Here is a 25,678-nt window from a genome sequence, read left to right as displayed (position 1 = left end):
TATCTAAGCTCTTTCTGGGAGATACTGGTGAACTGGAACGAGGCAGAGGGAGAGTGCCAAGATGGCATCCACAGCCTGCATTCCTCATTCCGTGATTACGGAGAGCAGCTCCGTAATCCACTACATGTGTGCTGAACCTGAAGCCTGCCCCTCAGGCTGGAGCTCCAGGATAAGCCAAGAAGCCTCCTTCACAGATGACGGGGGGATGTGCATCAGTCTGCCTCCGGCTCAGTCCCTGGGCTGGCAGCCTGCCAAGAACCACCTCTCTGATTTGCTACAATCCCGTAGGATCCACAAATGCAAGTCCCCCTGTCCACCAGAGCCAGGCAATCAGGGGCATCCCCTAGGCGTCAACTGCAAAAACTGGGGCGCCAGATACAAAAACCAAGGCGGTAGCCAAGTGTAAAGCTTCCTTCCAGGAGACACCGGCTCTCTGGAGGGCAGCAGAGGGAGAGCATGAAGACAGTGCCTGCCCTCCAAGGCCTCTGAAAAGGATTACAGTCAACCCCTAGATGTGTGTTTAATTAGAAGCTTGCCCCTCAGGCCACAGCCATGATGATAAGCTAATAGGTCTTCTTCACAGAAAGATAGGCTTCTGGGTCTGTTGCCTCTTGCTGTGCCCCGGGGGTGGTAGCTGCTTAAGAATTCTTTCTCCTTTGGTTGTGTGAGGCCCACAAGTGTAAGCGCCACTGCCTGCCAGAGCCAGGTGATGGAGATGTGTACTCTGGCATCAGCTGCAAAAATTGGGGAATGAGCTCCTTTCTGGGTGACACTGATTTTTACAGTGCCAGGGGACCAGGAATGCACGCTCCACTTGCCTCCAGAGCCAGGTGGTCAAGAGGTATCCCCCGCCCCAGGTGGCAGCCACAGAGATCTGGGCACCAGGCACATGGAAAGAGCTCCTTCTGGGAGATACTGGTGCTCTGGAGCACAGCAAAGGGAGAGTGTGAAGATGGCCCCACCAGTCTCCATCCCTGGAGAATGTTCCAGCAGGCTTCCAGAGGTGTGTGTTAAATTAGATGCCTGCCCCTCAGGTCAACACTAATATAAGCAGGTGAGCCTCCTTCACGTTAAATCAGGGCTTGATTGGCTGCCTCTGAGCTGGGCCCGGGGGCGGGTACATCTGAGCACGGGGCTCTCAGATAGCTACAGCTCTGCGTCTCAAGATGTGAGCCCTGTTGGTTTTCAAAGTTAGGGCTTTTGGGGGCTCGTCTCTCAGGTGCAGGTCCTAAAAGGTAAGGTGTCCAATGTGGGGTTCAAACTCTTTCCTTCTTGGAGAGAAGCTCCGGGTTTTGAGTTTTCTCCTGGTTGTGGCTCACTGGGGTGAGCTGGGGGTGGCGTTTATATCGAGATTGTATGCCCGTTTCCATGTGGTTTCCTTCTTGTTTGCCAGATGTGTAGTGGTCATTCAGCCGGACTTGGACTTTAGGTTTTCTTTCTTTCTTTTTTTTTTTTTTTTTTTTTTTGCGGTACGCGGGCCTCTCACTGTTGTGGCCTCTCCCACTGCGGAGCACAGGCTCAGCGGCCATGGCTCACGGGCCCAGCCGCTCCGCGGCATGTGGGATCCTCCCGGACCGGGGCACGAACCCGTGTCCCCTGCATCGGCAGGCGGACTCTCAACCACTGCGCCACCAGGGAAGCCCATGAAAGGAACTTTTTAAGTAGTATCAATGCTAACAGAATTATCCTGGCGGCGTAACACATTGTGAAGGTTTCCAAAGTGCTCCTTGCGACAGAAGGGCCTCCATGATTGAGGTTTGAACTCCTGCGATCCGCTTAATACTGACAAGGTTATTCTAAGGGCTTTGTGCTCTCAAACATGAGCAGCATTTTATTACCCTAGATTTCGACGGAACTTCTGAAATGCCAAGAGTTTGCCTGCTGTTCCTAAGCTCGGAGAAATATAATCTGGTCCAGCAGGTTGGAGGACCTTACCTTTGGATGGGGCCCGCCGTGAATGTGAAATGCTAAGTCTTCGTAGCCAGATCATTTGAAATGGCCTTTCAGTTCTTAATTAGTAGATGCTTTCTCTACCACTGACTACCTGGGAGTGACGTGAAGGAGAATTTGCCTAGTTTGCAGGGGGCGGGGGTGCCTGGGAGAGCCATTATCACTCACAGTGTATTAGAAATGAAAGATTGAAGAAAAGATGATTAAAGCCCCAGCAGCTGCCTTCACAAATGAACTTCAGGAGAAAAAGCAGTTTAGTGTAAACGTGGCAAGTCTTCATATTGGAGCTTGATGAAATTAAAGGCAATGCCAGGTAATATAAACCACTGTTGAATCTTTCTTTTATTAAAACTGGGTTAAAACAAGGAGTAGAAATTTGTCAGGTGCAGTAATTACTTTGGTACTTTCCTGATGAAAGCTCTCTTGGGCAAAGCCCTCCTCATCTATTTTCCATTTCCTCCTAAGTTAGACTTTCAGCTGCTAGAAGAGAATAAATATGAGCTAAGAAGAGGGTAACTTCAAAGCCTATCCATTTATGAATTAAATATTTCTAAGGGTAATACTGGTGATGTTTTCCCTCACTCTTTCAGTTGCCCTGAATTACTGCCTTGAGAAAATTTCTAGATTATTTGGTCAATTATATTCTTAGGGGAACAGAGAAACATACATGTTGGTGACCATAGAAACAGGAAAAAAAACTCTGATGAGACAACATTTGTTGCATGTGAAAATGCTATAACCCAGCTGTTGCGGCTAAAGCAGGAGATGGAAGAAGGATACTGGGGCATTAATAGTGGGATAAAAGAAACTGATAAAGAAAAGTCTGTGAGGTCCTTGCTTGTAGTGTGGTCTTTGAAGCAGCATAAATGTCACCTGGAAGAAATCACCTGTTAGAAATGCAGAATCTCAGGCCTTACCCCAGAATACTGAGTCAGAGTCTGCATTTCAATGTGATCTGCAGGTGATTCATATGAACATTCGGGTTTAAAAAACTCTGATCTATGGGCAGCCCTATAGATGCCCATCTAAGTGCTATCAAAGCCAGGGAGACCTATACAATTCAGAGGATATCCACAGCTTCTCAGAAGGCATTTGCAGAGGGCATGCCAGTGGCAGGAGTTACACATTCAGTTCTGGTGAAGATAGCAACAAATTGCTAGAGAAATAGAAATTCACAGGAAATCTTTAATTTTAAAAATTTTATTTAAGTGTAGTTGACTTACAATGTTGTGTTAATTTCTGCTGTACAGCAGTGACTCAGTTATACATATATCTATTCCTTTCCATTATGGTTTATCACAGGATTTTTTAAATAAATTTTATTTTATTTAGTTTTTTTAAATTTTTGGCTGCATTGAGTCTTCGTTGCTGTGTGTGGGCTTTCTCTAGTTGTGGTGAGCAGAGGCTACTCTTTGCTGCGGTGCATGGGCTTCTCATTGCGGTGGCTTGTTGCAGAGCACAGGCTCTAGGCACGCGGGCTCAGTAGTTCTGGCTCACGGGCTCTAGAGCACAGGCTCAGAAGTTGTGGTGCACGGGCTTAGTTGCCCCGTGGCATGTGGGATCTTCCTGGACCAGGGCTTGAACCCATGTCCCCTGCATTGGCAGGCGGATTCTTAACCACTGTGCCACCGGGGAAGTCCCTATCACAGGATATAGAATATAGTTCCCTGTGCTATACAGTAGGACCTTGTTGTTTATCCATTCTGTATATACTAGTTTGTACCTGCTAATCCTAATCTCTCAATACTTCCCTCCCCTACCTCCACTCCCCTTTGGCAACCACAAGTCTGTTCTCTGTCTGTGAGTCTCTGTTTCGTAGATATGTTCATTTGTGTCATGGACAAGAAATTTTTATAGTTAAGGCAAGAAAGCTCTCTGCTTTAAGGACTGAAATGGTGCAGTAGTAGAAAGGAGTTAAAACTCTTTGCAGTATATTTATTGTTATGAAAAAAGGCACCGAATGATCCAAACAAAGGCAGCATGGCTGAGTGTGAGACGTGGAGCTACTGGAAGCAGAAGGAACACTCAGCACCAGGCAGCAAGACAGGGGTGTGGTCCAGGATAAAGATCTGCTTCTAATCAATTTTTGCTCATAGCTTTTGTAGTGAGGTGGAGTTAACAATAAACCCAGACCATGGTTATCCACGTTAATTCTTAGTAATTTACTGCATATCCTTATCTATTCCCATGTGCACTTAAATTAACTCTTGAATAAACTCTACATAATTTGTTCGTAAATAGGTTTTGTTTCTTCACAAGCGTGGGTTCATCTCCCAGCTTTTATATGCCGTGTGACTTTGACCACCTGTATCTTAGCCTCACTTGCCTGTTTCTTTAGCTTTAAAATGGGGATAACAGTAGTACTCACCTCAGAGGTTTGTTTGAGAATTAAATGAATTAGTACATGTTATTTGCTTAAAAGAGCACCTGACATCTAGTTAGGGCTTAATAATTATTAGTTATGATTATTATAAAGTCTTGAAATAAAAGTATCCATTCAGATACTTAAGGAGAGGCAGCTGAACCAGGAGGATTTAACCAGCACTGGCAATCACTCTGCTAGGACAGATCACATCAGTTAGACATATTATTTTTAGATGCTCCAGACCTTAAATATGGATAATAACATAAAAATCAGATAGGATTTTGAGTAGTCATAACTTAAGTGTATTCTTATATACCTAAGGAATGAACTCCCTGGAAATGGAAAATCCATTACTTACCTTTGCTTCCAGAAATCTCTTTCATTTTCTTGGGTCCTTTCTATCCTTACTCATAGAAAGTATATGGAAGGCCAAGTCCATACCAGTAGTTCTTGGATAAATAGTGATAGCTGAAGTATTGTGGCTGAATTTCACTCCTTTAAAAATTGACTGAGGAATTGAACTTAATTTGTAGCTGTATTATGCATCTTGATCCATGGGACAGGAATACTAGAAAATGATGTAGTGAAATTGTAAAATGCTTAGGATCAGCTGGATCTCATTAAGAATGAGCTATTTATGCTTAAAACCTACTTTAGTGAAAAAACGTTTTTCTCAACTACTTTGCAGTAGTTTTTCATGTGCATTTTGAAGATCTTCCTCTTCCTCTTCCTGTTCCTTCTGCTTTCTTGAGGGGCATTTCTGCAAGGAAATGTCATTATAAACACCATTTGTCATAGGTGATGGCAATGATCTCCAAAGGCAATGCGTTTGAATAGCTCTCCTGGAAGAAGCAGCACAGTGATGTAAAGTAAGTAAGTTTGGCCCGTGTTATAGACCGGATATCTGAAACCTTTCCTTCTGGTCATGGTTCTGCTCTGACTTTGCTGCCATCTCCCTTCTCGAAGCCTCTGTGTCCCATCCATGAAATCTGAACTAAAATATAAAATCACATATTCAACCAATTAAAATTCTAGGCCTCTATGTTTAGGACCCTACACAAAGGAATTATGAAAAGCATTTCTAACCGATTAGTTAAATTTCACCTGGTTTAGGAGAATTGGGGTCAGGAACCAACACGAGACTACCCTGGGGAGAAATGCAGGTCTTTTCCTGAATATACTTTACTTGGGTAAATGTAATTTCTGAGAATAATTTCTTTTCTTGATTTTTTTCCTTCAGTCTGGGGCCATGTTGGTCAGCCTTTTTTTTTTTTTTTTTTTTTTTTTTTTTTTTTTTTTGCGGTACGCGGGCCTCTCACTCTTGTGGCTTCTCCCGTTGCAGAGCACAGGCTCCGGACGCGCAGGCTCAGCGACCATGGCTCACGGGCCTAGCCGCTCCGCGGCATGTGGAATCTTCCCGGACCAGGGCACGAACCCGTGTCCCCTGCATCGGCAGGCGGACTGTGCCACTAGGGAAGCCCGGTCAGCCTTTTTGTAACATGAATTTTTATTTTCAAAATGGACTTTCTCACATCTCTCTCTGTACTACTGAAGATGTTGACAATCTATACAAAATCAGGAGAAAGAGGTCTTTGGGACGCTAATGCATTACACTCAGTCTCTTGGGCCAGGTGGCCCAGGTTTGGTGAGGAGGACATGGCAAAGATGCAAGGAAGTCCTGAGCCAGGAGGGATTACTGTAATTGAATTCCTGGGCAGCCCCTTTCTGCCTTCCAGCCCAGGCACACGTCTTTGCCTTTTTTCTATTTTCTGGCTTCCATAAATAATCCGCAAAGTGGACAGTTGGCAGCCAGAAAATCAATTGGCCCTTATATCTTCTCTAATTAATTTCTCATTGCCAAGCATTCGCAAGGCATTTGTAGGGAATAAACTAACTCTTCTACCTGTTACGGTGCTTTTGATAGATGACAAGACATAGATAGATTCAGGGTGGAACAAACAGGTAAAGTTCTATAGCTGAGTACACTCTATCTGAACTTCCTTTTATCTTGTGTAACTGTAGAGGACAATGTTTTCACAAATACCATATTATTAATATAAATAATAATTAATTTAAATATGTTATCTTTTTTAACTCTACTTTTTTAAAACTACATTTGTGTTGTGTAACAGAAACTGTGGGTGTTATAAGTAAATAGAAAATAGGGATGACAAAATGAAAAGTAAAATCATAAAGTACATGAACATTCCTAAGGCTTTGAAACATGCATGTGAGGAGACCAGCAGACACATATATTGGGTGCTCAAGAAATATTTAATGGATAAATGGAATTTTCCAAAACAGTTATTTGTATTTCTTCCCACTGTCAGCTTAGGAGATAACCTATTTGTTTTATACTTACCAATGTTGTTCAATTCTTTTCCATTTTTTAACAATTTAAGTGATATATTCTTACTACACACCTATGAGAATGGCTAAAATTAAAATATTAAAAATACCAAATGCTGGTGAGAATGTAGAGCAACAGGAACTGTCATCCATTGCTGGTGAGAATGCAAAATTGTACAGCAACACTAGAAAACGGCTTGACAGTTTCATATAAAGGTAAACATATACTTATCATAAGACTCTGCAAGCACACTCTTAGGTATTTGCCCAAGAGGAATGAAGATTCGTGTTCATATAAAAACTCTACACAAATGCTTAGAGTAGCTCTATTCATAATCACCCTAAACTAGAAACAGCCTAAATGTGGGCTTCAGTGGGCAAGTGAATAAACAGACTGCTACATTCATGTGATGGAATTCTACTCAGCAGTATAAAGAACAAATTTTTGATGCACATAACAACTTGGATAATCTCAAAGGCACTATGCTGAGTGAAAGAAGCTAACCTCAAAAGACTACATAGAGCATGATTTTCTCAAGGAATCAGAACTACAGTTGACCCTTGAATAATATGGGAATTAGGAGTGCCAACCCCCCACAAGTCAAAAATCAGAATATGACTTTAGAGTTAGCCTTCCTCATCCACGGTTTTGCATTGGCAGATTCAACCAACCTTGGATCGTGTAGTACTGTAGAATTTACCATTGAAAAAAAAATCCTATATAAGTGGACCTGCGCATTTCAAACCCATGTTGTTCAAGGGTCATCCGTATAGTGATGGGGAGTAGGTCAGTGGTTGCTAGGGGTTTGAGGCCAGGAGAGTGTGACTATAAAGTGAGAGCAATGGGGAGTTTTTTTGGGTGTAATGAAACTGTTCTGTATCCTGACTGTGCTGATGGTTACATGAACCCATACATGTGCTATAATTTATAAAAGTGTACCTCAAAAGTGAGCCAATTTTATGGTATCATAATTTTTTTAACAAAATTTTAAATTAATTAATTAATTAATTTTTGCTGTGTTGGGTCTTCGTTTCTGTGCGAGGGCTTTCTCTAGTTGTGGCAAGCAGGGGCTACTCTTCATCGCAGTGCACAGGCCTCTCACTATCGCGGCCTCTCTTGTTGGGGAGCACAGGCTCCAGACGCGCAGGCTCAGTAGTTGTGGCTCACGGGCCTAGTTGCTCCGCGGCATGTGGGATCCTCCCAGACCAGGGTTCAAACCCGTGTACCCTGCATTAGCAGGCAGATTCTCAACCACTGCGCCACCAGGGAAGCCCCGGTATAATAAGTTTTAAAACAAAGTGAAAAAAATATACATTCTTATTGAAGACTATTAAACAATAGGAAGCGTAAAAGTAAAATGGAGTCTTCACTCCTCACCTCCCTAACTCATACCAGGATGTGTATCCTTTCAGAGCTATCTATGCTGTTCTGACAGGCTGAGAGTTGCTGGGAAAGACATCAACTCAGGAGCCACATGGCCTTGATTTGTCCCAGCCCCTCCACTTAATTGTAGCTTTGTGACTTTGGGCAAGTTACTTAACCTCTCTGTTTCTCATGTTTCTCTTTCTTATGTACAAAATGGTGCTTATAGCTTGTTATTTACATAACAAGCACTGTAAGCATTTGCCATTTTTACTATAGGAACATACGACATGCACACGTAAAATAGGTTTGTATTTGTATCGTTTTGACATCTTTTGTTCATTTGACATTACATAATTAATATCTTTCCATGTCAGTATATAAAGATCTTCCCTAATTCTATGAATTCCGAAGGCTGCATAGTAGTAGTCTATTATATATATATGAATTAAAATATATTTAATATTACATATTATTTATAAATATATACTTAATACATTCATATTAAATTTAATATTATATATCCTATTTATAATATAATATATTTAATAATGTTCTTATTGATGAAGGCACCCTTTTTAACTTAAACTGGTTTTTTATTTTTGAAAAATTTTCTCTACCAATCGGATCCCAATGTGCTCGCAATCTTCCAGGATTTGTTCACAGTTCATAGTTCACTGCTGGTACCCTTTTCTCCCTTCTCATCCTCTTCTTCTCCTTTCTCCTTCTTTTAAAAATCTTTTCCATAAGTTCCGTGGGCTTTTCGGGAGGCATTGGAAGTGATGTATGTCTTCAGTCCGTCATCTTGAATCAGAAGCTCCTAACATGTTTTCTTAGACCCATCCTATGAGTCAGGGGAAGTATTGAGGCAGAAGATTGCAGTGCTTAGGGAAGAAAACTGAACTTAAGCTGGGAAATTTGAGTGTGAATTCTGCTTAGCCATCCATTAGCTGGCTGAAGGTGGGCATTCACTTCACATTCTCTGGTTCTCAGTTTCAACTGTAAAATGATATGCTTAGACTAGATGAACTCTAAAATTCTGTTACCTCCACTTACAAAATGGTGACACTAAGGCTCACAGAAATGATTTGCCAGTGGTCATCCAGGAAGTGAGATGTAGACTTGAGTCTTGAACACGTGTCTTCAGATTTCAAATCACAGGTGCACCAAGCCAACCTGAGCAATGCCACCTCAAGAACTGAGAGTGAAGGGGACACATCTCTCTGAGAGCCATTTCCTACCATGTGTGGACGTGGGCACGTGTACCCCCACACAGAGGCTGTCCCAGGAGGTCGCCTCATGGCTCTTATACACCTGCCCTCCAGTGGACAGAGCTGTGTTCTAGAATGTTGCCTGCTCCGCCTCTCGTGGGGTGGGGGCGGGGGTGTAGCTTGGTTTTGGCCCAGCACTGAGAAGCAGCCCTGTACAGATGGTGGTGCGGCTGCGTGCACAGTGGTCGGGCCTCCCAGCACTGGAGAGCATGGCTGAGCTCGTTCCGAACTCGCTCTGACAACATTCCTCTCCTGGCAGCCATGTAATCTCTCCTCCAGCCTTGTGCAAGCAAATGGCTTTGCAGCGGCTCCCCTCAGTCCTGGTGTAAGCAAGGTACAAGCATCAGGGCTGTGCATTTGTATACATTTCCCTTATTTGGATCTGTCCACAAGGCCTTCTCTAGATGTCAAGTTCCTCCTTCCTTTCCATGGATTTCCCTTTGGGTTGTATGAACACGGTTTTTCTTTTTAGTCAATATTAGGATTATTTTTAAAAATTTGCAGCAAAACCCCTAACTCCTCTAAACACACAAACAAGCCAACAGAAAATCAAACCAGCAAACAGATGCATCCTACAAATCCATTAAAAGTGCTTCTTCAACACAATCTCATCAGCCTCTAGTTAGGGGATGGTGTACTTGTTTCTTACATGGTTTAAGAATTGAGCGTTCGTCTATTGCCACACGCCTTTAGCTTCTTTTGAACGTGAGCTTCTGGAGTTCTGATCTGTAACTTCATTCTTTCTGGCCGACCTTTTGGTTACTCCAGACCAGCTGTTCTCAACTCTGGCTGCACGTTAGAATCACTTGGGGATTTAATTTGTCTGTGTTGGATTCTAGGTGTGCATATATTTAAACATACCTTAAGTGACTTGTACATAGAGGGGGTAAGAAATGGATGACATTTGTTAAATGGGATCAACTCCTTCCTTTTTCTACCTACCTAATCTAGCTTCTTCCTCTTTTGGTGATTCTCAGAGAGAAAATAGGAGGTTCCCTTAGGAGGTTGTTGGCTTTCAAGCCTTTGATCTGACAATGCATTCATAACTCTCTGGGAGTATGGTACCCACCCTACAGGCTTATAGTCACTCTTAGAGGTCACAGGATGAACACGAGGTACAGCATGATTTTTTGCTTGCTTTATAATTTTCTCTATATCACTCTTTCATTCATAGTTTAGAAACAGTAGATGAATTATGTAGGATTTTTAGACGCCTCAATAAAAGGAGAAGGGGAAAGGGAGCTCTAGGTTGAAGAAATTTGCATAGAAAGAAAGTATGCCCCAGTCACTGCACATTTCAAAATATGTGATATCAGTATTTGAAATTTTTTGAGTCTGGTTCTTTTTAAAATACTTAGGGGCATCCTGGCTGTAAAGACACAAGGCATTTTGCACAGGTTGTATGTTTAAGCTCATGGGAAGAGAGTCATAAAGCACATCTTCCATATCCACCTTCTGTTGGGTATTGAGAAAACTTCTCTTCGTCTAAGCACCTGTGTTGAATTTGGTAGCTGTGGTGTTTGGACTGATTCAGCAGTAATTAATCTCCAGGCTAATTATGAGCTCTGTTGTCATTTTGCTAGATGTAATTAAACTGCATAGCTGGAGAAAGTTGGGGAACTATGGTTTCCAAGAAAGCTCTTCCCTGTAACTTGGCAAGGAGCTCAAGAGTGACAACATAATCAGCCAATTACATATAAGCTGGAAGCCCGATGTCCTTCAGGATGAGTTTACATGAAGAAGACAAATGTATGTTCACAAGCGGCACCTGCTGTTTTACTGCCGCCTTTTTGGAAAGAGCTTGGAGTATTCTAGAGGTTTCCTCTCATTAATCCTCTTGATAGCTTTATTAAACAGGAAGCGGAGCAAACATTTTAGTCCCTTTCAAACAGATGAGATGATTAACATCGTGACGGTCAACTGTCTTGTCAAAGAGCATAGTGACCACGGGTCAGAAGAAATTTCAGTCATGTATTTCCTTTAAAAATGTGATGATTGTCTACATAGATTTCTATAGCAACCATCAAATACATGATTATACTAGCATAAAGATATGAATTGGTGAATAAATTCTTTAAGTCTTTTGGGGCCAAGGTTCTGTTCCATTTTTTAGTCTAGGGTAAGGAGATACTCTAACAAACGTGGGTGTTGCTGAATCACACTGGCCCTGGCCTTGCTCAGAAGGGCCACTTTGAAGAGATGAGGAAGAAGGTACATCTGGTCCGTATTTCCATAAAAATCAGCCCTGGTAACCTGTTTGGCAAATAAGTTGCAGGCTTCCAATGCCTGACATAGGTAGAAAGACATATCGTACTTTGTTATTTTAAATAGGTTTTAATGCTTTACTATATCTCTGAGCAGACTCTTTGCCTTGGTGTGCACAGAATACATGGTCAAGGAGAAAGCATTTAAAGCATGGGACAGCTACTTTCGTTGCTGTGTTTCCAAAAGCATGTGTGGGTGTGTATATGGGCTCCACCAGTGATGCTCAAGAACTCAGGATGATTTGGGGAGGTACATTGACTCAAATAGGTAGAGTTTTATATTGTTGGATATGTTTCATAGTTTTATTTATGGCAAGGGATTTCCATTTAAAAGAGTAAGGAATAAAAGTTTCCTTTTGAAAATACATTTATCTAAGTAAAACTGTGACCCATATACTTGTTAAATGAATAATGCTATGGGTAATGTGTGGGGAGAGGCACAATTATGAAGGTGGCACTCGAACGACTAAGGTTTAGGTCACAGGGGCCTCTATCCATTCTCTCCTACTCCTGGTAAGAGATTTACCTGCTTGATTCCTTCGCCTCTACAGTAATTCCATTTTGTTAAAGGTGGGTCAGATAACAAAACTAATGTGTTGTACCATTAAGTCACAAATATGTATTCCGTTGCTATTGCAATAATGAAAAAATAAGGAAAACCACACTCAAACTCTGCCTTGAGTCTCCGAATTAATTTTAGTGCCCAGTCATTTGACTAACAAAAGTTTGGGTCTTACAAACATATGACTTAGTGCCTATAATAATCACAGATTATGATTATTCCCTGAGAGTGTTTATTCTTTCCCTGCTATGCTGAAAACAAACAGCCATAATAAAAACTCTGTTTCTTCCTAACCATGGACAAACTAAATGGCAAGAGATCCAGGCTTTGCATATTGACTTTGGCTTTGGAAAAATAAGGGAAACTCTAAAGGACAATATGCCAGTCCACATTTCCTGACACGCACAACACGGATAATCTCACTTACCTTGTGCTAAGTGAAAGAAGCCAAAATCAAAATGTTACATACTTGTTGATTACATTTATATGACTTTCTGGACAAAGTAAAACTATGGGGACAGAAAACTTATCAGTGATTGTCAGGGGGCTACAGGTTGACTTCCAAGGGGCAGGGAAAAATTTTCAGGATGCTGGAACTATTCTCTATCTTCATTATGGTGGAGGTTGTAAGACTATATCCATTTGTCAAAACTCTTAGAACTGTACGCTAGAAAGGGTGAATTTTACTGGCTGTAAATTATACCTCAATAAACCTGACCGAAGAACAAATAAATGTTCTTAGTGTTCCATAAGAAGAATTACAAGTAAAATATGAAATAATGGTCAAACCAAAACGAAAAGCCACAAATACCTGCAAATCATTTCTTGAGGGTGGAGAAAATCAGTCTCAAATTTCAAATTGATTTACCTTGATAGACAGCCTCTTAATCTGTATGTCTAGAGCGAAAATATCAAGTTTATCCTTTTATACAAACTGTTTCCATTCAATCTTTTTTTTTGTTCACGACTAGATTCATTTCCGCCCTACTGCTCCTCATAGTTTGAACAATTTATCATGGCAAAGCGTGCTTTCTCTGATCGGGTATTATATTAGTACATCGCTGTCAATGATTGCGCTGTAGCAGTTTTTTTCATATAAAACACACTCTACCTTTGGTACAATTAGGGAATGCCTAAGAGTGGAAATGATGGAGAAATTAGGAACATAAAAACTTTTGGAGATAACGTACTCCGAATTAGTTCGGAATGGCCAACTTTTAAAATAGTGTGATCAGGTACAGATAAGGTTTGTAGCCCCTCTTGCCTTGCATGTCCCCCTGTCCCCATGCTCATCAGATTGTATGGAAAATTTTGCCTCACCTGGGTGTCTTCAGTCTGTGAGTTCCTTAGGAGCAAGAGACATATTCATTTTTGTATCCTATTTCCTAGCACAGTGCTTGTAGGAACTAAAAATTGCTTCTGAATGAATAAGTGAAAACTGACGGCTGTCTAATTATCCTAAATGAATCATTTCCATGTAAAAACGGACTTTTGCAAGGAGTTGGGCAAGTGACGTGGATCCTGACGCGCCAAGACGGACACGTGGGGCCATTCGTCTGTGATACTCTGCAGGTGTAGCTTTTCTTGGAGGCATGTGGCTGGACTTGAAGTCTCCTTGAAACCTGTTCTAGTTGCTGGTTGGTTAAAGTAAGAAATTCTCAAAGCTTTTAATGCATTAATTAAAATTTGTTTAAAGTAGTATAATAATGAATATTAAGTCATTTAGGGGAAAAAGTGATGCATTTTTAAAGGTTCCTCTGCCTTGCAAATATAATGAATTAGCAAAGGTTACACATATTTTATAGACACAGTTTTTATAGGACTAATTGACTTTCTTTTGAAGCACTGGTATATTGTTGCCAATTCAGATCATTCCATAGTTCAAATAAGAGGTCCCTTTTCCTCATGGCTTTTTAGGGAAGTCTTTTAAAGTAATACATGAAAATCCGATTAATATATAGTCTAGTTTTCATAATTGTATCTGTTGTGATTCAAGGACTGATTTAAGATTTCTGTTTTATTTTATTTTTCTTGTTTTGTGGCAATCACAGACAGTTAGCCATGTTCACCCTCTGATACCTATGACACAATTTTCATATCACAGAAGGCAGAACTCACCTTACCAAGCCCTCAGGATTGTTTACTGATTGTAGACTCAGTTAATTCTTCTCAAACAGTGCAAACAGTCAAGGTCAGCTCCTTTTTGTTGATTTGTTTCCAAGAGGCCTCGTAGGATACTGCCCACCTGTGTAGCTCCATTTCACAATTTATCTTGGCTGTGTTTCCCTTCACACATTGTATTTATCATCATTTCACTTATCCCAGACTTACTAATCAATACATCAATTAACAAATATTTGCTGAGTTCTTTTTGTGGTGACACATGATATTTATCTTGCCCAGGAGACATTGCCTTTCCTATGGTAACTACATTTAGGTTCCCCTTTGGGGCGTCTCTCCCTACATCTCTCAGTCATGTGCTTTGGAAGCAGCAGAGCTCCGGCAGTGGGCACATGACTCAGACTGGCCAATCAGTGTAGTCCATTTCTCTGGCCCCAGTGAATTGTGTGGTGATGGGCACACGACATAAAACAGTCCATTAGGAATGAATTCCATGACCTTGGACTAAAACTGTTGGGAAGAGAAGCTGTCTTTCTCCCAGGGTTACTAACCAGGTGCAGTATTTCTGGGGCTATCTTTAATCCCACTATTAGAGGATCTTTGAAGAATGAAGCCAATATAGAGAAAACCAGACCCAAGGAATGGAGAAAGAAATTCTTATGTCCTCTTTAAAAAGCCTGATCCGGGCTTCCCTGGTGGTGCAGTGGTTGAGAGTCTGCCTGCCGATGCAGGGGACATGGGTTCGTGTCCCGGTCTGGGAGGATTCCACATGCCGTGGAGCAGCTGGGCCCGTGAGTCATGGCCGCTGAGCCTGTGCGTCCAGAGCCTGTGCTCCGCAACGGGAGAGGCCACAACAGTGAGAGGCCCGCGTACCAAAAAACCAAAAAACAAAAAAGCCTGATCCAACTGTGTCTGAAGCTGATATCAGGCTACACGTGTACCTTAGAACATACACAATTTCTGTCCTTCACTAAAAAGGACTACTGATTAAAATACTCACGTGCAAAGATTCTGAAAAATACAAATTTCTGGTTTCCAAGGGTTTACAATAGATCAGAAAGAATAAAATATAATCATTTCAAGTTAGCATTACTCTTCAAAAGTATGCTATTTTTTCACTCTAACCCTGAAATTATGTCAGGATTGTTTGCATATATTCCTTTCTTCAAAGATAGATTGCAGAGAAGAGAGCCTGGTCTTCTATTCACCTCCATTTTCTTAATATCTAGCAAAGTGCTTGTACATGGAAAATAGTCAATAAATTTTTATTGAATTTATCTGAAAAGACAACTAATGGTACTCAGGGATTTATGGTAAATGCCAAATGAGTAGTTTAGATCATGACATCCTATTTTATGTTAAATCACATTTTTTGTCCTCTGGGCCAGGTCTTCATTCAGATTGCTACCACTAGATAATTTGTGTTTTGTTTTGCTTTCTTGAGCAAAGCCATGGCTCAATACTAGACAGAGGCAGCTTTGTGGGGATAGAAGAAGGCGAATTGAGAAAGCCTCCAGGGATTTATGTTTTCCAAGGAATATGCTCCATTATCAAAATAATGTTAAATTATCTTGTTCACTTATCAACTTTAAATTGATAAACCATAAAATTTTAATGAGGAAAAGAGAGAGGAAAATTCACTCCCAATAATCAAAAGTATATGCAGTAATAATAATATCTTGATCATAATCATTGTTTTTGACCTTTCCTAGCTCAAATAACTCAGCCACTTTTACATAGTTGCAGTGTAGAACCATTTTGTCACTAGTTAATTAGAACCAAATGCCCTGACAAGGTCTGATTCTTTCTTTATTCTCAGAGCTGTGAATCTTTTTTCTTCCTGGACCAAACTAAAGTGAACTTCGTTCCTGTCTGATATTTATCCAGCTTCAAAAGTGGAAGCACCTGAAGCTACTTTGTTCAAGGTAAGAGAACTAGATATCTGCAGTTAATATTTGTTTCTTTTAAATTTTAATCGATACAGGCATGTGTGGTCTTATATGAGGATGCATATAAAACAATGCTCAAAACAATGCTTTTATTACAGTAGCTAAGATTCACAGAAGGAACTGAAAATGCATGAGTGATATTCAACACCTCTATCTTTTTCTCTTGGGTTATGTCATTCTATAGGATGAAATAATGATGGTTAAAGTTTAATTCGTTTCTATTTTTTAAACAACTTTATTGGAGTATAATTGCTTCACAATGGTGTGCTAGTTTCTGCTCTATAACAAAGTGAATCAGCTATACATACACATATATCCCCATATCTCCTCCCTCTTGCGTCTCCCTCCCACCCTCCCTTCCCCACCCCTCTAGGTGGTCACAAAGCACTGAGCTGATCTCCCTGTGCTATGTGGCTGCTTCCCACTAGCTATCTATTTTACATTTGGTAGTGTATATATGTCCATGCCACACTCTCACTTCACCCAGCTTACCCTTCCCCCTCCCCGTGTCCTCAAGTCTATTCTCTACATCTGTGTCTTTATTCCTGTCCTGCTCCTAGGTTCTTCAGAACCTTTTTTTTTAGATTCCATATATATGTGTTAGCATATGGTATTTGTTTTTCTCTTTCTGACTTACTTGACTCTGTATGACAGACTCTAGGTCCATCCACCTCACTACAAATAACTCAATTTCGTTTCTTTTTATGGCTGAGTAATATTCCATTGTATATATGTGTCACATCTTCTTTATCCATTCATCTGTCGATGGACACTTAGGTCGCTTCCATGTCCTGGCTATTGTAAATAGAGCTGCAATGAACGTTGTGCTACGTGACTCTTTTTGAATTATGGTTTTCTCAGGGTATATGCCAAGTAGTGGGATTGCTGGGCCATATGGTAGTTCTATTTTTAGTTTTTTAAGGAATCTCCATACTGTTCTCCATAGTGGCTGTATCAATTTACATTCCCATCAACAGTGCAAGAAGATTCCCTTTTCTCCACACCCTCTCCAGCATTTATTGTTTCTAGATTTTTTGATGATGGCCACTCTGACTGGTGTGAGGTGATACGTCATTGTAGTTTTGATTTGCATTTCTCTAATGATTAGTGATGTTGAGCATCCTTTCATGTGTTTGTTGGCAATCTGTATATCTTCTTTGGAGAAATGTCTATTTAGGTCTTCTCATTTTTGGATGGGGTTGTTTTTTTGATATTGAGCTGCATGAGCTGCTTGTAAACTTTGGAGATTAATCCTTTGTCAGTTGCTTCAAATATTTGCAAATATTTTCTCCCATTCTGAGGGTTGTCTTTTCATCTTGTTTATGGTTTCCTTTGCTGTGCAAAAGCTTTTAATTCATTAGGTCTCATTTGTTTATTTTTGTTTTTATTTCCATTTGTCTAGGAGGTAGGTCAAAAAGGATCTTGCTGTGATTTATGTCATAGAGTGTTCTGCCTAGGTTTTCCTCCCTTTCTATGGTTTTATTAGATAACTAACATCATAGGTTTTTCATGAGACGGACCCCTGAAATAAGTTTGAATTTCAGCACCACCATTTGTCAGAGCTGTTAATTGTAGACAAGTCACTTACCTTTTCCAGCCTGTTTTCTCATCTGTTCCTCATGGAGTTGCTGTGAGGACCGAGTATTCTAATGTATGTGAGGTCAAAGGACAATGGTAGTAGTAGCAATAGTTACAGATTAGCTGGAGTGGTAATTCTGTACAAGCTTTCCCTATATCCTCCCTAGGAAACTTGATGTAAAGGCAGTTCCATTTTTCCCCAATGTTGAATGGGCCATATGGCTGGCTAGGCCCCCTCTTTCTTCACATTCCGCCTGTGTCCCTCAGGGATGCGTATGCGGTTGAACTGGTATCCTTCCAGGATGGAGGGAAACTGTTCTTCAGTTCAGGGTACACCTCTAGGAAACATGGGAATGACAAATAATAAAAAAGAACCAGCCCCAAATGCTGTCAAATTGTGAGTACAAAACTAGTGTTGGTTTTCATGTCGCTGAATTTTTTGTTAAAGAAATTAAATTCTAACAAAACTAGCTTTGGTCAAAGAAGTTGACCCAATTTCATACAAGAAATAAGGATGTTACGGGGAATTGAACTGTTTATTGCTAGAATAATAAAGACAACAAGAGGAAGAATTATGGTCTCTTTTGTTCTCTCTTGAATCCCAGCTACTAAAGTTGTGCCTGGACTATAAGAGGTGCTCAATATATAATTATTGAATAAATGAGTGAATGCTGCTAAAAAAAAATAACAGGTGGACTTGGGCTGATTTTTAAGCATGATAAGTGTGGCCATGTAAAATAAACTAGATAGAAGCAACGTAGCTAAGCCAGGAAGCTGAAATTCCTCTTCTCTGAAGATCTCTAAGAGTAGGTTCAACTCCCATTTCTCCAAGATCCTGTCAGTTTACCTTTTGAAAAGAGGATAGGCCAGATATATTCTGAGGTTGAAAGGCTCTAGAACTCTCATGGAAAGTTCCATATATGCGTGAAAGGTCTTTCCTCATCTTGAAACTTGGAGAGCTTTGCCAGACACCACAAATATTTATCCACAGTTAGTCTTTTACCCCCAATCATGCCTTAAGACAGATTTTCCTGCTACAGATCCATTTTGCTTCTGACACTATTTTGTTGCAAGCCACCAGTTACCTGTGTGTGCAGGTGATAATGACCCCAGTGATATTTATTCATAGTTCACTTTTCCTTCACAGAAAGCAGGAAACAGTTCCTCATTAGTATCTGGGCCATATGTAAATAGCTGAATGACATTGTTGTTTTCTGTCCACAAAGGAGAGAAATTTTGCTCAGGGTTTCACAGATAATACTGATTTTTTTGTGTCCCAGATCATGTTCAGGATATCATCATACATTGTGGTTCTACTTTCCTTTTGAAAATAATGTAGTAGATCAAAGTACTTATTTCTCTTATGTGAATAATGCTTTATTCATTTAAACTCCTAATATGAAACAAGAATATTTATTAAAAGATTTCATGGAGGAAGAAGAAGGATAGACTTCCGGGGAAGATGGTGGAAGAGTAAGACGTGGAGATCACCTTCCTCCCCACAGATACACCAGAAATACAGCTACACATGGAACAACTCCTACAGAACACCTACTGAACACTGGCAGAAGACCTCAGACCTCCCAAAAGGCAAGAAACTCCCCACGTACCTGGGTAGGGTAAAGCAGAGAGATTCCCGCACAGAGGATCGGTGCCGACCGGCGCTCACCAGCCCGAGAGGCTTGTCTGCTCACCTGCCGGGCTGGGCGGTGTTGGAAGCTGAGGCTCAGGCTTCGGTCAGAGCGCAGGGAGAGGACTGGGGCTGGTGGTGAGAACTCAGCCTGAAGGGGGCTAATGTGCCACAGCTAGCCGGGAGGGAGTCCGGGAAAACTCTGAAGCTGCCGAAGAGGCAAGAGACTTTTTCTTCCCTCTTGGTTTCCTGGTGCGCGAGGAGAGGGGATTAAGAGCGCTGCTTAAAGGAGCTCCACAGACGGGCGCGAGCTGAGGCTGAAAGCCTGGAGCCCAGAGATGGGCGTGGGACGCTGGGGCTGCTGCTGCCGCTGCCAAGAGACCTGTGTGCGAGCACAGGTCACTGCCCACACCGCCCTTCCGGGAGCCTGTGCAGCCCATCACTGCCGGGGTCCCAGGATCCAGGGACGGCTTCCCTGGGAGAACGCACGGCGCGCCTCGGGCTGGTGCAACGTCACGCCAGCCTCTGCCGCTGCAGGCTCGCCCCGCACTCCGTGACCCTCCCTCCCCCCCGGCCTGAGTGAGCCAGAGTCCCCGAAGCGGCTGCTCCTTTAACCCCGTCCTGTCTGAGCGAAGAACAGACGCCCTCCGGCGACCTACACACAGAGGCGGGGCCAAATCCAAAGCTGAGCCCCGGGAGCTGTGCGAACAAAGAAGAGAACGGGGAATCTCTCCCATCAGCCTCAGAAGCAGCGGATTAAACTCCACAATCAACTTGATGTACCCTGCATCTGTGGAATACATGAATAGACAACACATCATCCCAAATTGAGGAGCCAGGAGTCAGTGCTGTGCCTCTGAGGTGGGAGAGCCAACTTCAGGACACTGGTCCACAAGAGACCTCCCAGCTCCACATAATATGAAACGGCGAAAATCTTCCAGAGATCTCCATCTCAACACCAGCACCCAGCTTCACTCAACGACCAGCAAGCTACAGTGCTGGACACCCTAAGCCAAACAACTAGCAAGACAGGAACACAACGCCACCCATTAGCAGAGAGGCTGCCTAAAATCATAAAAAGTCAGCAGACACCCCAAAACACACCACCAGACATGGACCTGCCCAGCAGAAAGACAAGATCCAGCCTCATCCACCAGAATACAGGCACTAGTCCCCTCCACCAGGAAGCCTACACAACCCACTAAACCAACCTTAGCCACTGGGGACAGACACCAAAAACAACGGGAACTACGAACCTGCAGCCTGCAAAAAGGAGACCCCAAACACAGTAACATAAGCAAAATGAGAAGACAGAAAAACACACAGCAGGAGAAGGAGCAAGATAAAAACCCACCAGACCTAACAAATGAAGAGGTAATAGGTAGTCTACCTGAAAAAGAATTCAGAATAATGATAGTAAAGATGATCCAAGATTCTATTTCCAAGATCCAAAATCTTGGAAATAGAATAGACAAAATGCAAGAAACAGTTAACAAGGACCTAGAAGAACTAAAGATGAATCAAGCATTGATTAAAAACACAATAAATGAAATGAAAAATACTCTAGATGGGATCAATAGCAGAATAACTGAGGCAGAAGAACGGATAAGTGAGGTAGAAGATAAAATAGTGGAAATAACTGATGCAGAGCAAAATAAAGAAAAAAGAATGAAAAGAACAGAGGACAGTCTCAGGGACCTCTGGGACAACATTAAACGCACCAACATTCGAATTATAGGGGTTCCAGAAGAAGAAGAGAAAAAGAAAGGGACTGAGAAAATATTTGAAGAGATTATAGTTGAAAACTTCCCTAATATGGGAAAGGAAATAGTTAATCAAGTCCAGGAGGCACAGAGAGTCCCATACAGAATAAATCCAAGGAGAAATACGCCAAGACACATATTAATCAAACTGTCAAAAATTAAATCATATTAAAGAAATCATAGAAAAGCAGCAAGGGAAAAACAACAAATAACACACAAGGGAATCCCCATCAGGATAACAGCTGATCTCTCAGCAGATACTCTACAAGCCAGAAGGGAGTGGCAGGACATATTTAAAGTGATGAAGGAGAAAAACCTACAACCAAGATTACTCTACCCAGCAAGGATCTCATTCAGATTTGATGGAGAAATTAAAACGTTTACAGACAAGCAAAAGCTGAGAGAGTTCAGCACCACCAAACCAGCTTTACAACAAATGCTAAAGGAACTTCTCTAGGCAAGAAACACAACAGAAGGAAAAGACCTACAATAACAAACCCAAAACAATTAAGAAAATGGGAATAGGAACATACATATCAATAATTACCTTAAATGTAAGTGGACTAAATGCTCCCACTAAAAGACACAGATTGGCTGAATGGATACAAAAACAAGACCCATATATATGCTGTCTACAAGAGACCCACTTCAGACCTAGAGACACATACAGACTGAAAGTAAGGGGATGGAAAAAGATATTCCATGCAAATGGAAACCAAAGGAAAGCTGGAGTAGCAATTCTCATATCAGACAAAATAGACTTTAAAATAAAGACTACTAGAAGAGACAAAGAAGGACACTACATAATGATCAAGGGATCGATCCAAGAAGAAGATATAACAATTGTAAATATTTATGCACCCAACATAGGAGCACCTCAATACATAAGGCAAATACTAACAGCCATAAAAGGAGAAATCGACAGTAACACAATCATAGTAGGGGACTTTAAGATTTCATGGAAATTTTGGGTAGAAAGCAGTGCTCATTTTATAAGCAATTGGAAATCAAATGGTAATTATTTTGAGAAAGAACTTTCTTATTACTGTGGTGGGCTACTGATAATTGTTTAGGATAAGGTAACTAATTTAATAATTAAGTGACTATATTTGTTGCCAAAATCTCTGAAAATGGACAGGTTTCATGTTAAATGGTCTAATGTATATGAAGCCAAAGCACAATTTTTGTTGTTTTTCTTGTTTGATTACTTAATAGATACAGTACCAGAAATAAACCACAGCCTAGAAGCCCTCATCATAGCTAGAATACATCTCAGGAAGACATAATTGGAAGATAAGTTTGAACCAATGAAACCCACAGAGCAGAAAGATACCATTACAGATCTAAAGATCATATATCTTATACATTTTAAGATAAAGTTGATGAATCTGAAGGACCCAGATCACTAAAACCAATTTGGTTACATTGCATATGTAAAGAAAAGACAATGGGTCTAGTGAAACTAACATGACTAACATAGCAAAAGACTTCAGTGCTCTCTAGTTTGCTTTGAAGGTATAATTTATGAAGATGCTTTAAGGTCATATGTAATACAAATGACAGTATTTCTAGAGATATATTTGTGCTCTGTAGGATTCATGAGTAATAATGCCTGGAGCACTCCAACAAAGGTAGTTGCATGAATTAATGGAGCCATCTGGGCATCAGTCCAATAAAAATGTTGGCTGAATGCTTCCTTGGGGGGAAAAGATGCTGAGAACAGGATAGTTATAAGCAATTGATGCTGGTTAAATAGAACATCTTCCTTACTCTTTTCAGCTTGCTTCTGAACTAAGTCAGCTGTGTGTCTTTGAGAGAGGAAGAAGAAGACTTTAAGGGGCAAGTTTACTTTAATGCAAAGAGTCAATTTTCAAATAACGTACTTCTTTTTGGGTAGACTGACCTGAGTATGAAAACCCAGGCTTACTAGCAAGCCCTTAGTTATAAAGTCTCTGCATTTAATGCTGATATCTCAGATTTATGCTGCACACTTCCTATAAGATCAAAGTACAATATGTAATTCTCAATTTCAATGCAACTACATATTTGAATAAATTTATTTTGTGTTGGAACAGTGGGAAGAAATGGAGTCAGTTAACTAAGTCTAATAGGAAGAGTTCCCTTCTCTCTTGGCTTGAGGTCTTCCATGGGGACATAAAGAAATAAAAACTCTAGGCTCATAAGAACTTCTGTGTCCCACTTGCCAATCAAAAATAGAAGGCAACTGGTTGTCTTTAAGTGATTGGTAGTGAGCATGGAAGAAAAGAGCATGCTGTGGAATAGCTGAGCTGGGTGGAGTGTCACATGCTTTTTAGAATTGGTCTGAAGGTCACTCTCTCCATTTATAGCCATGGAATGGATGGAGACCAAATTCAGTGTCAGAATGTTTGAAATCCATCCTTATTCTACAACTTTCTAGCCATGTTACTCAGGGCAGGTGGCTTAACTTCTCTGAGGAGAAGTTTAACTTTTTTAATTTACACAATTGGAAAAATAAAACTCTCCTCTGTGTCTTACAATCATTTCCTGAGACGCTATTGAAATAATGTATGCAGATGTGTTTTGCTGGTTGAGGAGAACTATGCCATTGTGAAGTGTGGACATTATTATTCTCTCTAATGGAAAGCTCCCTGAGGGTTTATACCGTTCATGAACCTCTTCCAGCTGCCTACTTTATTTCCCAAACCCTCCTCCTTTGGCTCTTCTTTTTGTTCTAATTACATCCAGGAGGACAACTCCATTAGGAATTAACGAGCTTTAGTACCTTCATTTGCCATCTGCTCCCCTCCCCCTTTTAACAAATGAAGGTGTGTCTCAGCCTCAAGACCTTATGTTGACTGTAGCGAGGCAGATGCGAGTGATTCAGATGAGAAAGATTCTTTATTCCATGGTACCAAGGTCACATTTGGATTTGGTGCTGCTTTTGGAAGCCAGATGGTGACTGGAAGGTGAGAAGAGCCTCTGTTTAGAGCCCTGCTATGGAACACACTGGCCCCACTGGCATTCATTTATTCAAGCAGGCATTTATTCATTCAATTAACATTTACTGTGTCTGTTATATGGCAGACACTGTGCTAGATGGCAAGGATATAAAGTTGAATGAGATGGACTCTTTTCCTTGAATTGCTCACAGCCTACTGGAGGAGATAAATACATGTATCCAGGTAACTATAGTGCAAATATTTGATGTGCTCTAATAGTCCTATAACACTGAGTCTAGGTTCAGATATAGGGAAAGTTAAAAGAGCTGAATTGCTCTCACAATTGGGCTTCTCAGAGAAAGGACTGTCTTCTCAGTTCCCTCCATGTCTATTAGCAAAAGGAACTGGTTTGTGGACCAGTGAGTATCTAGTTGATAACCCCCAATTGCACATCTCTCTTTTCCTTTATTCCTATATCTGCTGTGTCCAGTTTGGGAATCACCTAGGACATAACTGCAATACTGGAAGTATTTGCAAATGTAGAGAATAATAATCTCCCCATCTCTATTTATAATAACTGTGTACCATCTATTGTTTAATGAGGAGGGTGGTAATTAGGGTCCTAATAGATAACAGATGGCTCACAAAACTGTTACGAGGGTGTGAGTACAGCCCCATAGGAGGGATTGTGCAGGAACCTGGGGCTAGGAGCTGAGACAATCTCTATGTCCAAAGGGAAGAAGAGAGGGATCAGTTTTAGGACCCCAGCAGAAAAAGGACCCCTGGAGAATTGGTCTCCTTGAGAGGTACGGTAACCTTCAGTAAAAGGTCATAGTTAGCCCACTTGGAGGCTATCTAGCAGGGAGAAAGCCAGGGAAACAAATCCCCTGCCTTCACTTTCCTCCTCCCTCCCTCCCATCTCTCTGATGCTCTCCATGGCCCAGACCCAGTTAGAAGTCTCAGGGGCTGGGATTCTGTCAACCTCACCCTTCCAGTTCACCAGAGAAGGGTGGAGAGGGGACCTGGGAGGGCAAACAGAAGATAACCACCCAGGAGTGATCAGGATCCTCACCTGTAACATGACCGTGTAAGAATGTAGACTTGCCTGCCCCCAAAAGTTATGTTAATTATGTATATATGTGTGTGTGTGTGTATATATATAACATAAATTTTTATGCACATTTTATTATGCCTACATATATATGCACATATATACATGTGTGTTTTTTTAAAATAATAGCACACAAGTTCTGTCCAGTAAGTCCCCTACATACAAACCTTCAAGTTGTGAACATTCAAAGATGCAAACATGCATTCTCATGTCCAATCACGTAAGTTCAAGTGTCTGGGGTAAATTGTCACGTGCATGCATCTTCTACAGGTGGTTGTGCTTTTGTGTAGTTTACAGAACTGTATAGAGGACAGTAGTGGAGTATCTTTATTTCAAGCCCAGGATGTCCAGAAGCAAGCGTAAAAGCAGAGGTAAAGTAGCTGGTACCACTGTACTTTTCAGAGTACTGTACTGTAAGATTAAAAATGTTTTCTTTATTTTTTCTGTTTGTTTTGTATGTATTATTTGTGTGAAAAGTATT

The 25,678-nt window shown here is 41.2% G+C and overlaps 1 long non-coding RNA gene across 2 annotated transcripts in view; it reads left to right on the top strand.

Annotated features, from left to right (window-relative positions):
• Positions 1–16,076: 16,076 nt before the first annotated feature.
• Positions 16,077–25,678, top strand: part of LOC309797506 — a 41,972-nt gene continuing 32,370 nt past the window's right edge. The window contains exon 1 of one of the 2 annotated variants that reach the window (XR_014292668.1): positions 16,077–16,170. This is a non-coding gene — a long non-coding RNA (uncharacterized lncRNA). The remainder of the gene's footprint in view (positions 16,171–25,678) is intronic. The other variant, XR_014292669.1, reaches the window with a different exon arrangement.

This window comes from Mesoplodon mirus (assembly GCF_964341445.2).
Source record: "Mesoplodon mirus genome assembly, contig: HAP1_SCAFFOLD_664, whole genome shotgun sequence".
Lineage (NCBI taxonomy): Eukaryota > Metazoa > Chordata > Mammalia > Artiodactyla > Ziphiidae > Mesoplodon > Mesoplodon mirus.
Note: the sequence above shows the minus strand (reverse complement) of the source record. Positions and strands in the feature narration are given on the sequence as shown.